General features: G+C 44.7%; 4 non-coding genes across 4 annotated transcripts; all 4 read right to left on the bottom strand.

Moving 5' to 3' along the window:
* Positions 1–197: 197 nt before the first annotated feature.
* TRNAV-AAC (transfer RNA valine (anticodon AAC)) lies at positions 198–270 on the bottom strand. The gene has a single exon. It is a non-coding gene; the product is annotated as a tRNA-Val (tRNA).
* Positions 271–4,642: 4,372 nt separating this feature from the next.
* TRNAV-AAC (transfer RNA valine (anticodon AAC)) lies at positions 4,643–4,715 on the bottom strand. Its single transcript has one exon. It is a non-coding gene; the product is annotated as a tRNA-Val (tRNA).
* A 170-nt stretch (positions 4,716–4,885) lies between these two features.
* TRNAV-UAC (transfer RNA valine (anticodon UAC)) lies at positions 4,886–4,958 on the bottom strand. The gene has a single exon. It is a non-coding gene; the product is annotated as a tRNA-Val (tRNA).
* Positions 4,959–5,214: 256 nt separating this feature from the next.
* On the bottom strand, positions 5,215–5,287 carry TRNAV-AAC (transfer RNA valine (anticodon AAC)). The gene has a single exon. It is a non-coding gene; the product is annotated as a tRNA-Val (tRNA).
* Positions 5,288–12,733: the final 7,446 nt, after the last annotated feature.

Here is a 12,733-nt window from a genome sequence, read left to right as displayed (position 1 = left end):
CTGAAAGTCAAAAAGATCGTTTTCCAAGAGAAAAGCTGTGTTTCTGCCCAGTTTCGAAGTGAGGACCTTTCGCGTGTGAGGCGAACGTGATAACCGCTACACTACAGAAACCGGAGGCAAGCGTTTACTGTGGTGACAACAAGCAATCGAGATCAAGAACTGAAAGTCAAAAGCTTGGATACCAAAGGGTAACAGCGTGTTTCTGCCCAGTTTCGAACTGGGGACCTTTCGCGTGTTAGGCGAACGTGATAACCACTACACTACAGAAACCGGCTGCGGAAGGTTACTGTGGTCATGACGAGCCATCGAGAACAAAGACTCAATGTCAAAAGCTTTAACATCAATGCCTAATGTCATGCTTCAATCGAGTTTTGAACTGGGGACCGTTCGCGTGTGAGGTGAATGTGACAACCACTACACTTCAGAAACTCAATGCAAAGCTAAAGATGTTTAAACATGCTGAAATGAACTTGAAAAAGAAAAAAACAGCCAGCCAAAGTCAAGAGGTCTTCCTCTATGTCTGAAGACAGGACAAAGTGCATTTTGCAACACAGGAACCTTTCATTTGTCAGGCTATTGGAGAAAAAGAACAAACAGGGAAACAAAACCATGCTCCACAAAACATTCTCATGCCTTTGTCCAAAAGCCAAAAAGAAAAAGCACCTAGATGCCTGCTTTCGCACCTTGATCCTATCAGGTGTTACTTGAATGAGGAACACTTAGACACTGTCAAAAACACACATGCTTGCCAAAAGCAAAAACGGGTAGAAATAATCACATTGGTAATAGTAATGCTCATTAAACCAGCAATAGAATATGCTAACTAAGGCTAATTAAGCCAACAATATACGTTTGTGATCAAAATAAAGAAAAGCCACATGTTTCTGCCCGGGATCAAAACAGGGAACTTTCAGGAGGATGGCAAACAGGACAATCACTACACTACAGTAACCAGACAAGAGCGTTTACTGTGGTCATGGCAAGCATTAAAGATCAAGCACTCATTGTCAAAATCGCTAGTTTGCAAGAGGAACGCTGTGTTTCTGCCCAGTTTCGAACTGAGGACCTTTCGCGTGTAAAGTCAACGTGATAACCGCTACACTACAGAAACCAAGCAATTCAAACAAACAAAAAATGCTGTGGTCATGGCAAGCAATAAAGAACAAGCACTGAAAGTCAAAAAGATCGTTTTCCAAGAGAAAAAGCTGTGTTTTTGCCCAGTTTCGAACTGGGGACCTTTCGCGTATGAGGCGAACGTGACAACCACTACACTTCAGAAACTCCATGCAAAGCTAAAGATGTTTAAACATGCTGAAATGAACTTGAAAAAGAAAAAAACAGCCAGCCAAAGTCAAGAGGTCTTCCTCTATGTCTGAAGACAGAATCATAGAATCGTAGAGTTGGAAGGGACCTCCTGGGCCATCTGGTCCAACCCCCTGCTCAAAGCAGGATTCGCTAAATCATCCCAGTCAGATGTCTGTCCAGCCTCTGTTTGAAGACTTCCAGTGAAGGAGAACTCACCACTTCTCGTGGCAGCCTGTTCCACTCATTGATCACTCTAACTGTCAAAAAGTTTTTTCTAATATCTAATCTGTGTCTCCTCCCATTCAGTTTCATCCCATTGCTTCTAGTCTTTCCTTGTGCAGATGAGAATAAAGTTGATCCTTCTACAATGTGACAGCCCTTTAGATATTTGTAGACAGTATTAAGTCTCCTCTCAGTCTTCTCTTTTGCAAACTAAACATTCCCAAATCCTGCAACCTTTCCTCATAAGACAGGGTTTGCAGACCGGTCACCATTCTGGTCGCTCTTTTCTGAACTTGCTCCAGTTTGTTGATGTCTTTTTTAAAATGTGGTGCCCAAAACTGGACACAATATTCCAGATGAGGTCTGACCAAAGAGGAGTAGAGGGAAATAATGACTTCACGTGATCTAGACTGTATGCTTCTGTTAATACATCCTAGAATTGCATTTGCCTTTTTTGCTGCTGCATCACACTGTTGACTCATATTCAGTCTGTGATCTATTAGTATACCCAAGTCTTTTTCACATGTGCTGTCACTAAGCCCTATTCCTCCCATTCTATATATGCTTTTTCCATTTTTATTGCCCAGATGTAGTACTTTGCATTTCTCCCTGTTAAAAACCATTCTGTTAGTTGCTGCCCACTTCTCCAGTTTATTTAAATCTTTTTGAATCCTCTCTCTCTCTTCTCTAGTATTAGCTATCCCTCCTAGCTTTGTGTCATCAGCAAATTTAATCAGTTTACCCTCAATTCCTTCATCTAAATCGTTGATAAAGATGTTGAACAATACAGGGCCCAGGACAGAGCCCTGTGGTACCCCACTTGAGACATTCTTCCAACTGGATGTGCAGCCATTTACGACCACTCTTTGGGTCCGATCACTAAGCCAGTTATGAATCCACCTAACAGTTGCCTTGTCCATTCCATACTTAATCATTTTTTCAATAAGGATTGTATGAGAGACTTTGTCAAATGCTTTGCTGAAGTCAAGATATACTATATCTACAGCATTTCCTTGATCCAACCAATCAGTGATACCGTCATAGAAGGAAATTAAGTTAGTCTGACATGACTTATTAGTTACAAACCCATGCTGACTCTGTTTAATCACTTCATTCTTATCCAGGTATTGACATACATGTTGTTTAATAATTTGTTCAAAGATCTTTCCTGGTATAGAAGTCAGACTCACCGGCCTATAGTTACCTGGGTCCACCTTCTTCCCCTTTTTGAAGATAGGAACAACATTTGCTCTTCTCCAGTCTTCTGGCACTTCTCCTGTTCTCCAAGAATTTTCAAAGATTATAGAGAGGGGTTCAAAAATTTCTTCTGCTATCTCCTTCAGTACTCTGGGGTGTAATTCATCTGGACCTGGAGACTTGAATTCATTTAGGCTAGCTAAGTGTTTCCTCACTATCTTTCTGTTTATAGATATCCTGGATTCTTCTATTCCCTTAATAGGACAGTGAATAACAGTTGATGTTACATTTCCTTTCTGAGAGAAAACAGATGCAAAATAGGAATTTAAAAGTTCAGCCTTCTCAACATCCTGTCTTACCATTTCATCATTTTCATCCTGTAAAAATCCTATAGCATCTTTGACTTTTCTTTTACTTTTGACATATCCCCAAAATCCTTTATTATTGCTTTTGACATCTCTTGCAAGCCTCAATTCATTTTCAGCTTTAGATAATCTGATTTGTGCCCTGCAGGTTCTGCAGACAGCATTATATTCTTCTTTAGATATGCCTCCCTCTTTCCATTTTATAAACATTTTATTCTTCCTTTTTAGCATGTGCTTAAGTTCTGTGTTCATCCATCCTGGTTTCCTTAACTGCTTCCTATTCTTCCCTCTTTTCGGAATTGTTAACAACTGTGCTTTGAGAATTTCATTTTTCAAGATTTCCCATCCTTCCTGGACATTTTTGTCTTTAAGGATATCCAGCCATTGGATCCCTCCAATTCTCTTTCTGAATCCCTTAAAATCTGCCTTTCTGAAATCTAACCTTGACGTCTGAGTCTTCACAGGTCTTCCGCCTCTAGTTATCCAAAATTCTAAAATAGCATGGTCGCTACCTCCTAGGGTCCCAGCCACTTTTACCTCCTCAACCATTTCCTCCCTGTTTATAAGGATTAGATCCAAGGTAGCAGTTGCCCTTGTTTTCTCCCTTACCTTTTGGAAGATAAAGTTGTCAGCAAGAGAGGATAAGAATTTCCTTGACCTGTTAGTTTTGCCTGAGAGAGATTCCCAACAAAGATTCCCAGGACAAAGTGCATTTTGCAACACAGGAACCTTTCATTTGTCAGGCTATTGGAGAAAAAGAACAAACAGGGAAACAAAACCATGCTCCACAAAACATTCTCATGCCTTTGTACAAAAGCCAAAAAGAAAAAGTACCTAGATGCCTGCTTTCGCACCTTGATCCTATCAGGTGTTACTTGAATTAGGAACACTTAGACACTGTCAAAAACACACATGCTTGCCAAAAGCAAAAACGGGTAGAAATAACCACATTGGTAAAAGTAATGCTCATTAAACCAGCAATAGAATATGCTAACTAAGGCTAATTAAGCCAACAATATACGTTTGTGATCAAAATAAAGAAAAGCCACATGTTTCTGCCCGGGATCAAAACAGGGAACTTTCAGGAGGATGGCAAACAGGACGGCAAACAGGACAATCACTACACTACAGTAACCAGACAAGAGCGTTTACTGTGGTCATGGCAAGCATTAACGATCAAGCACTCATTGTCAAAAGCGCTAGTTTGCAAGAGGAACGCTGTGTTTCTGCCCAGTTTCGAACTGAGGACCTTTCACATGTAAAGCGAACTTGATAACCGCTACACTACAGCAACAAACCGATTCAAACAAACAAAAAATGCTGTGGTCATGGCAAGCAATAAAGAACAAGCACTGAAAGTCAAAAAGATCATTTTCCAAGAGAAATAAAAGCTGTGTTTCTGCCCAGTTTCGAACTGGGGACCTTTCGCGTGTGAGGAGAACGTGATAACCGATACACTACAGTAACCGGATGCAAGTGCTTACTGTGGTGACAACAAGCAATCGAGATCAAGAACTGAAAGTCAAAAGCTTGGATACCAAAGGGTAACAGCGTGTTTCTGCCCAGTTTCGAACTGGGGAACTTTCGCGTGTTAGGCGAACATGATAACCACTACACTACAGAAACCGGATGCGGAAGGTTTCTGCCCGGGATCAAAACAGGGAACTTTCAGGAGGATGGCAAACAGGACAATCACTACACTACAGTAACCAGACAAGAGCATTTACTGTGGTCATGGCAAGCATTAACGATCAAGCACTCATTGTCAAAAGCGCTAGTTTGCAAGAGGAACGCTGTGTTTCTGCCCAGTTTTGAACTGAGGACCTTTCGCGTGTAAAGCAAACGTGATAACCACTACACTACAGAAGCCAACCAATTCAAACAAGCAAAAAATGCTGTGGTCATAGCAAGCAATAAAGAACAAGCACTGAAAGTCAAAAAGATCGTTTTCCAAGAGAAAAAGCTGTGTTTCTGCCCAGTTTCAAACTGGGGACCTATCGCATGTGAGGCAAACGTGATAACCGCTACACTACAGAAACCAGATGCAAGCGCTTACTGTGGTGACAACAAGCAATCGAGATCAAGAACTGAAAGTCAAAAGCTTGGGTACCAAAGGGTAACAGCATGTTTCTGCCCAGTTTCGAACTGGGGACCTTTCGCATGTTAGGCGAATGTGATAACCACTACACTACAGAAACCGGCTGCGGAAGGTTACTGTGGTCATGACGAGCCATCGAGAACAGAGACTCAACGTCAAAAGCTTTAACCCTCCGTCAGGCGCAATATAGATTCTCCTCAGTTCATGCGCAATGTGCCTGACAAGCACAGGTCAGAAAACCACCTATAGTAGCTACATATTTCAATTTCAGGACTATAGAAGTAGTCAGTGACCTTCATAGGAATGTATTAAAAGAGATTACACCAAATCAGATGCAAAAAAAAACATTTATTAACCATAAACTTCTTAAAACTAAAAGTACCACTTTTCGGTAGTACCGCCAAATAGGCTCCAGTTATCTTTACTTAACTATTGCTTAAATGTAAAATTATGGAAAAAAACTTAAAGGATATTGCACTTAGATGTTACTTAATTATTTTCTACTCATCTTCAGTGGTTTCAATTGCAGCAGAAGCAGCACAGGTACACTTAGAAAAGCAAGGCTGGCAGACGAAAGTTGCATGGGAAAGGCAGATTGATTCTTTACATATTTTGCAGTCATATTTAGAAAGCCTTCTGAAACCAGATACAAATGAGCAGGTAGTACAACTGCGTCTTTTAGAAGGTGGTAGAGTCGGTGTTTGTTCTGGAACATCCTTGGGACGATATCTCTTCAACTGGTGTTGCAGGGCAAGGGGCATTCCAACCGTCTTTGAACTTCTTAGGCTTAGCTCTCCACTCACCAGTTCATTAGCCAATTGTTTTAGGTACATTCTTCTGCGCATTTGTTTAAGTTCATTACCGAGGTAAATTACTTGTGAGTTGATGCCACCCACATTCAGCATTGTAAAGAAGATTACCATCGGCCAGCGTTTGGTATTTCGACTTACATTGAAATTGCCATACATTTGGTCAGCAGTGTCAACGCCGCTTTTGGTCAAATTATAAAAAGTTATGATTTCTGGTTTCTTTAGCTCCCCAGACTCTGGATCAATGGTGTAATCATTATGTAATGAAGAGACCAAAATCACATTTTTCCTCTCGCGTGGGATGTAAGAAACTAAAATCTTTCCATTACTGAACCCAAACATAGTGCTATACTGTTGTTTGCCTTTTGTATATAGAAAATCTGGCGGCAACTGCCTTTTGTTTTTTCTAACAGTTCCCACATATGACAGCTTTTTCGTTTTAAAAAAATAAATCAGATCAAAGTCAGTAAACCAGTTATCAGCAGTGATATTTCGACCAGATCCAAACATTGGCTCAGCAATTCTCTTCACCACATCACTAGGCTTGTTGCTCACATTGAAAGGACCTGGTGATTGTCTTCCACAATAAACTTCCATGTTCATAGTGTACATCATCCTTGCATCAACCATGGCAAAAATTTTAATTCCATATTTGTTTGGCTTTGATGGTATATATTGCCGAAAACCACATCTTCCACGGAAACCTGGAAGCATCTCATCAATAGTGAGGTTTTGCCCCGGGCAATAGCTTTTTTGACAATTCATAATAAATTGTTGAAATATGTCCCGAATTGGTGCAAGCCGGTCATAACCTTTTCGTTCTGTCCGGGTACTTCGATCATCGAAACGGAGAACGGATCAGGACTTTGAATCGTTTCAGATTCATCACAAGGCTGAATTTTTCGATGCCATCACCGTCTGTCCCCCACAGCTCCTCCAAACTTTGCCTATTTGCTCTGAAAGCACCAGCTAGGTATAACAAGCCAATAAATGCCTTGAGTTCAATCACATCAGTGTTTTTGATGTCCCTCTCTCTGGAGAATTGCTCTTTGATTGTGTCAATATACTGGTTAGTGAACCGAACAATAGTTTCCAACATGCTATCTGTAATTAGATTACTCCAATATTCCACTGCAGTTTTAGCTTTTCTAGCACTTCCAATAACTCCAGGAAGGTGTGTAATAATATTGTGGGATTCTCTGCGCTGTTTGTTCTTGGGTGCCTTTTTGTTCCACTTTGTATTTTTATCTTTGCCCAAATAATAAGCTAGATCTGTGTCTGTTTCCTCTGTATCAGTGTCATCACCATCCTGCTCTGTTCCAGAATCAGTGTTACAGTCTGCTACCTCATCTTCAGATGAAATGTCACTAGATTCCTCTAAATCCTCAGTTACTGCTGGTTCTTCCTCATCATCTTCTAACAAAAAAATCTTCATTTCTTCTAAATGAAGGGGTTTAGATGAATCATACTGTTTTCTGGCCATTGAAGCAGAAAATCTGAAGCAAGAGAGAAAGAGTATGTGTTAGGGCGCAATGTGCCTTAGAAGCCACCCTCCTTTTGTCTAAGAAAACAGTACTTATGTACACTAACTTAGCATTAATCCTTCATAAAACAAGCTAAATACACAATCGTGATGAATAAAAAAAGAAAATACTAACCTTTCAATTTGTGTTGAAATCAGGCGCAATGTGCCTGAGAAGCCAAAGTGTTGATATCTGCTCACTAGAAGGTCTGCTGAGTCACTGTGATATCAGGTTTCACAGAGCCTGTAGAGTCAGGAGATAACTAGGAGGGGTGGGGTTTTCTGATAAGTGGGCAAGGAGAGAGAAGTGAAACTAATTACTGCGTGCCTGTCAGATCTATTGCGCCTGACGGAGGGTTAATATCAACGCCTAATGTCATGCTTCTATCCAGTTTCGAACTGGGGACCGTTCGCGTGTGAGGTGAACGTGACAACTAGTGTTGAGCATTCCGATACCGCAAGTATCGGGTATCGGCCGATATTAGCGGTATCGGAATTCCGATACTGACTTCCGATACTTTTGTCATATCGGATTCCGGAATCGGAATCGGAAGTTCCCATCATGCTATGAGCCTGCTTGCTTTGATTAAGCCAATGGGAATCCTCCGAAGTGTGGGCACATCCTGTTAGGCATGTAGGCATGTTAACTATTGGCATGGCTGTGATTGGCTGCCGAAATGATGTCATGATGCACTATAAAAGCCACCGCAGCCGCCATTTCTGGTCACTCTGCTGTGAATTCAGTTAGGGACAGGCTGCTGTAGAAGACTGTGAGGGACAGTTAGAAATAGCGATTCCACCAAACATCTAGTGCTTTACCCAGGCTACATAAACCACCACTGTAGCCTTCTTTGCCCTAGCAGCAGTGTTCACAGCTGTCTGCAAGGGCTGTGTGAGTGCAGCTCACCCTGTGGAGTGGGTCCTGCAGCCACGTCAGGCTGTAGGCCACCCAGTGTGATCACTGCTGCCTCATACATCTTTTATTTTTTGAGCTGCATTTTTTACATAATTTCAATCTAGTGTGCTTCCATCCGTATCCATATACGTTGGTTGCAAACACTAGTAGTAGACAGCGGAGCCTTTCTGCAGCCTTTCAGTGCTAGTGTCCACTTTGCTGCACTGTTCACGGCTGTCAGAGAGGTCTCTGACTGTGTGTGAGTGCAGCTCACGCTGAGTAGTGTGTCCTGCAGCTACGTCTGGCTGTAGGACGCTCAGCGTGCGTCAGTGCCTCACACATATTTTTATTTGAGTGCAGCTCATTTTTTCTTCTATTAGTGTGCATCCATCAGTCTCCATCTACGGTGGTTGCAAACACTATATAGGAGTACACAGCGGAGCCTTTCTGCAGTCTGTCAGTGCCAGTGCCCAATTAGCTGCACTGTTGACGGCTGTCTGAGAGGTCTCTGACTGTGTGTGAGTGCAGCTCACGCTGAGTAGAGTGTCCTGCAGCTACGTCTGGTTGTAGGACGCTCAACGTGCGTCACTGCCTCACACATATTTGTCTTTGAGTGCAGCTCATTTTTTCTTCTCCTATTAGTGTGCATCCATCCGTATCCATCAACATTGGTTGGTTGCAAACACTATATAGGAGTAGATAGAGGAGCCTTTTTTTCTGGCTTGTGCCCTGCCGGCGCAGCCAGATTTGTATTACCCAATTTTTTTGGAGCCTCATCTTTTGCATTGTAGGTTACCTGCCTGCATTGTAATAGCTCCAAAACGTTGGTGATACTATCAGTTTCAATTCTTTGTTCACATACTTTGAGTTTGTTTCCAACAAAGAAACCACAAAAAAAGTTCACCAAACACTACATTTGGAACTTGTGTAGGCCACATCAGCTCCTATTAAAGTGTAGTCCACATACACACACTTCATAAAATTAGTGTTTCTTGTACCTGTAACCAGCTGTTCAGGAATAAGCACACTAAGGCCCCCCTTTGTACTTTTCTGCCTATCTTAAGCAGTCTGGCAAGATGAAGAAGGCAGGGAGTAAGGCGCGTGGGCGTGGGCGTGGAGTTTCAGCAGGGAGAGGACGTGGGGATTCTGCAGGGAGAGGATGTGGGGATTCAGCAGGTAGAGGACGTGGGGATTCTGGGCCTGCTGCGGGCACCAGTGGATCAGCATCCCCCAGTTTTAGCAGGCAACAGTCCTTTATGCGCAGCTTTGTAGGACCTCAACGTACCCCACTGCTGTGGGAGGAACAAATTGAAGCCGTTGTCGGATGGATGGCAGCTAACGCATCGACTTCAATTACTTCCGCATCCTCTCAGGATCAGAGCACCGAAGAGGGAGAAATGTCAGCAACCTCAATACCACAAATATGTGGAAACATGTGCGCACCAAGCACAAGTTGGAGTTGCAGAGACACCCTGAAGACGTAGGCCAACGTACAGCACCACCTACCACCTCTTCAGTTCGTGTTGGGGCCTCTTCCTCCAGCTCACACACTGCTGGTTCGGCTTCCTCACAGGATCGCCAAGGAAGAACCTCTGCCACTGTTGTCCGGAGACCCTGTCAGATTCCACCCATAGCAGCACGTTCCCATCCATCACAGCCATCGGTAGCACAGGCATGTGATAATAGGCGCCCTTACTCGGCAAACCATCCCCGAGCACAGTCTCTGAATGCTGGCATTACCAAACTTCTGGCAGTTGAAATGCTGTCATTCAGGCTGGTGGACACTGACACCTTCCGGGACTTAATGGCATTGGCAGTCCCCCAATACAACGTGCCCAGCCGCTTTTATTTCAGCAGGCGAGCCGTCCCTGCCCTGCAGAAACATGTTGAGGGCAAAATAAAACATGCGCTACTAAACGCCGTTAGTAGCAAGGTCCACCTGACTACCGATGCGTGGACCAGTAACCATGGACAGGGACGATACCTTTCCCTCACTGCCCACTGGGTCAATGTTGTGGAGCCGGGTACAGATCTGGAGAGTGGCGCTGTACGTGTTCTTCCAACGCCACGGATTGCAGGACTCCAGTCTGTACACATAGACTCCTCCTCCTACTCAAGTTCCTCAGAAACAGCAGAGCAGGAGACTGTTACGACCGATATGAGCACAGCCGTGGCCAAACGTCAACAGGCTGTACTCAAATTAATTTCTTTGGGGAATCGAAGCCACACAGCGCAGGAGCTCTGGAATGCTATCAAGCTGGAGAGCGATGTGTGGTTTGGGCCAGTGAATCTCAAGCCGGGCTTGGTAGTGTGTGACAATGGCCGAAATCTGGTGGCAGCTCTTGGCCTAGGCAACCTCACACACATCCCATGTCTGGCACATGTGCTTAACTTGGTCGTGCAGAGCTTTCTGAGGGACTATCCGGATCTTGATGCACTGTTGCACAAGGTCCGCATAGAGTGCGCTCACTTGCGACGTTCCAGCACGGCAAGATCGCGCCTCGCTGCTCTGCAGCGACGATTTGGCCTTCCGGAAAATCGCATCATATGTGACCTACCCACCCGGTGGAATTCAACGTTACATATGTTGGAGCGGTTGTGTGAGCAGCAGGCAGCAGTCATGGAGTACCAGCTGCATCAGGCGCAAACAAGTCGCACTGTGCGCCGTTCACACTTCAGCACCATTGAGTGGGCCTCTATGAAGGACATCTGCCTCGTTTTGCGTGCCTTCGATGAATCCACGCGGATGGCGAGTGCAGATGATGCACTAGTCAGCATGACTGTCCCCCTTATCTGCCTGCTTCAACAAACACTGCAAGCACTAAGGGATGAGGTTTCGGAAGAGGTGGAGGATGAGGAGTCCCAAATGCCATCTGCTTCTGGACAGTCTGCGCTACGTGTTTCCTCACAAAGGCCTAGGCAGGGGACACTTTGTGAGGAGGATGAGGAGGAGTCGATGGAGGAGGAAGACATCTCTCCAGAGGAGGGAGGTACACAAACCTCTACTCAGTATGTACAGCGAGGGTGGGGTGATGCAGAGCAGGCCGAGGTCACGCCTCAAACAGGGGACAGCGGTTCTTTGGCAGTTGGGAGTCTGCAGCACATGGTTGATTTCATGCTGCAGTGCCTGAGAAACGACCGCCACATCGCCCACATTCTCGTCTCGGCTGATTATTGGGTGTACACCCTCCTAGATCCTCGCTACCGGGACAGCGTACAAAGGCTCATACCAACGTTGAACCGGGAGCGTAAACTGCGGGAGTACGAAGAGTCACTGGTGCAGTCCATAATGTTTTCCATTCCACCCGACAGCATTCTTGCTAGTGCTTTACAAAGCAGCTCTGTGCGTCGAGGCAGTGGAGGAAACTCTGCACAAAGAGGGAGCAGAGGCAGCGCCGCAGCACAAGGCAAGACCACTATGGCCCAAATGTGGCAAAGCTTTGTGTGTCCACCACAATTGTCTACACCATCAGCGACGCCTCGAGTCAGCAGGAGGCAACGCTTCCGTCAGATGGTGTCAGACTACATGTCTTGCCCTGTCGCTGTACTCCCAGATGGCTCTTCCCCCTTCAAGTTTTGGGTCTCTAAGCTGGATACATGGCCAGAGCTTAGCCAGTATGCATTGGAGGTGCTGGCTTGCCCTGCTGCCAGTGTATTATCGGAACGTGTCTTTAGTGCCGCAGGTGGTGTACTAACAGACCGTCGCACGCGACTATCTTCCGATAATGTTGACCGGCTGACTTTTCTGAAAATGAACAAGGCCTGGATCTCCAAAGACTTTGCCATTCCTCTTACAGACTAAATTAGTGGTTGGCAACTGTATCCAGGTCTGCTGGTGTGTTCATTTTTCTACCACCTGAACTATAATCCCTGTGCTTCAACACAGCCAGTTGTCGCTCAGATGTGTCGTCTGCAGAGAAACACACTAGCTCCTGTGTTAGTGGGGTTCAGTAACGCCAGCTGATCCCCTGCTGTGTGGACGGCAAAGTCACCAGCTCCATCAACATTCAAACCACTACTGATTTTTAACCGTGCCCAACTTAGGTCTCTGGCTCCACTGTCTCTACTATTTCCCCTGACCTCCAACCCCGCCATCTACATCTCTGAAGTGGCGTCAGCACAATCTACACTTGTTCCTGTGTTCCTGTGGCTCAGTCCCATCAGTTTATCCCCTGATGTGTGTCCGGCAAGGTCTCCTGCTCTACCACATTCCCATAACCAGTAGTGGGAATGAGGACAGAGCTGGCGAACTTGCCAGACAAACATCAGGGGATCAACTGACGGGACTGAGCACCAGTAACACAGGAACAAGTGTAGATT

Source organism: Dendrobates tinctorius, unplaced genomic scaffold, assembly GCF_039654945.1.
Source record: "Dendrobates tinctorius isolate UK_male_01 unplaced genomic scaffold, ASM3965494v1 ptg000432c, whole genome shotgun sequence".
Classification (NCBI taxonomy): domain Eukaryota; kingdom Metazoa; phylum Chordata; class Amphibia; order Anura; family Dendrobatidae; genus Dendrobates; species Dendrobates tinctorius.
The sequence above is the reverse complement of the archived record's forward strand: the minus strand, read 5'-3'. Positions and strand labels throughout refer to the sequence as shown.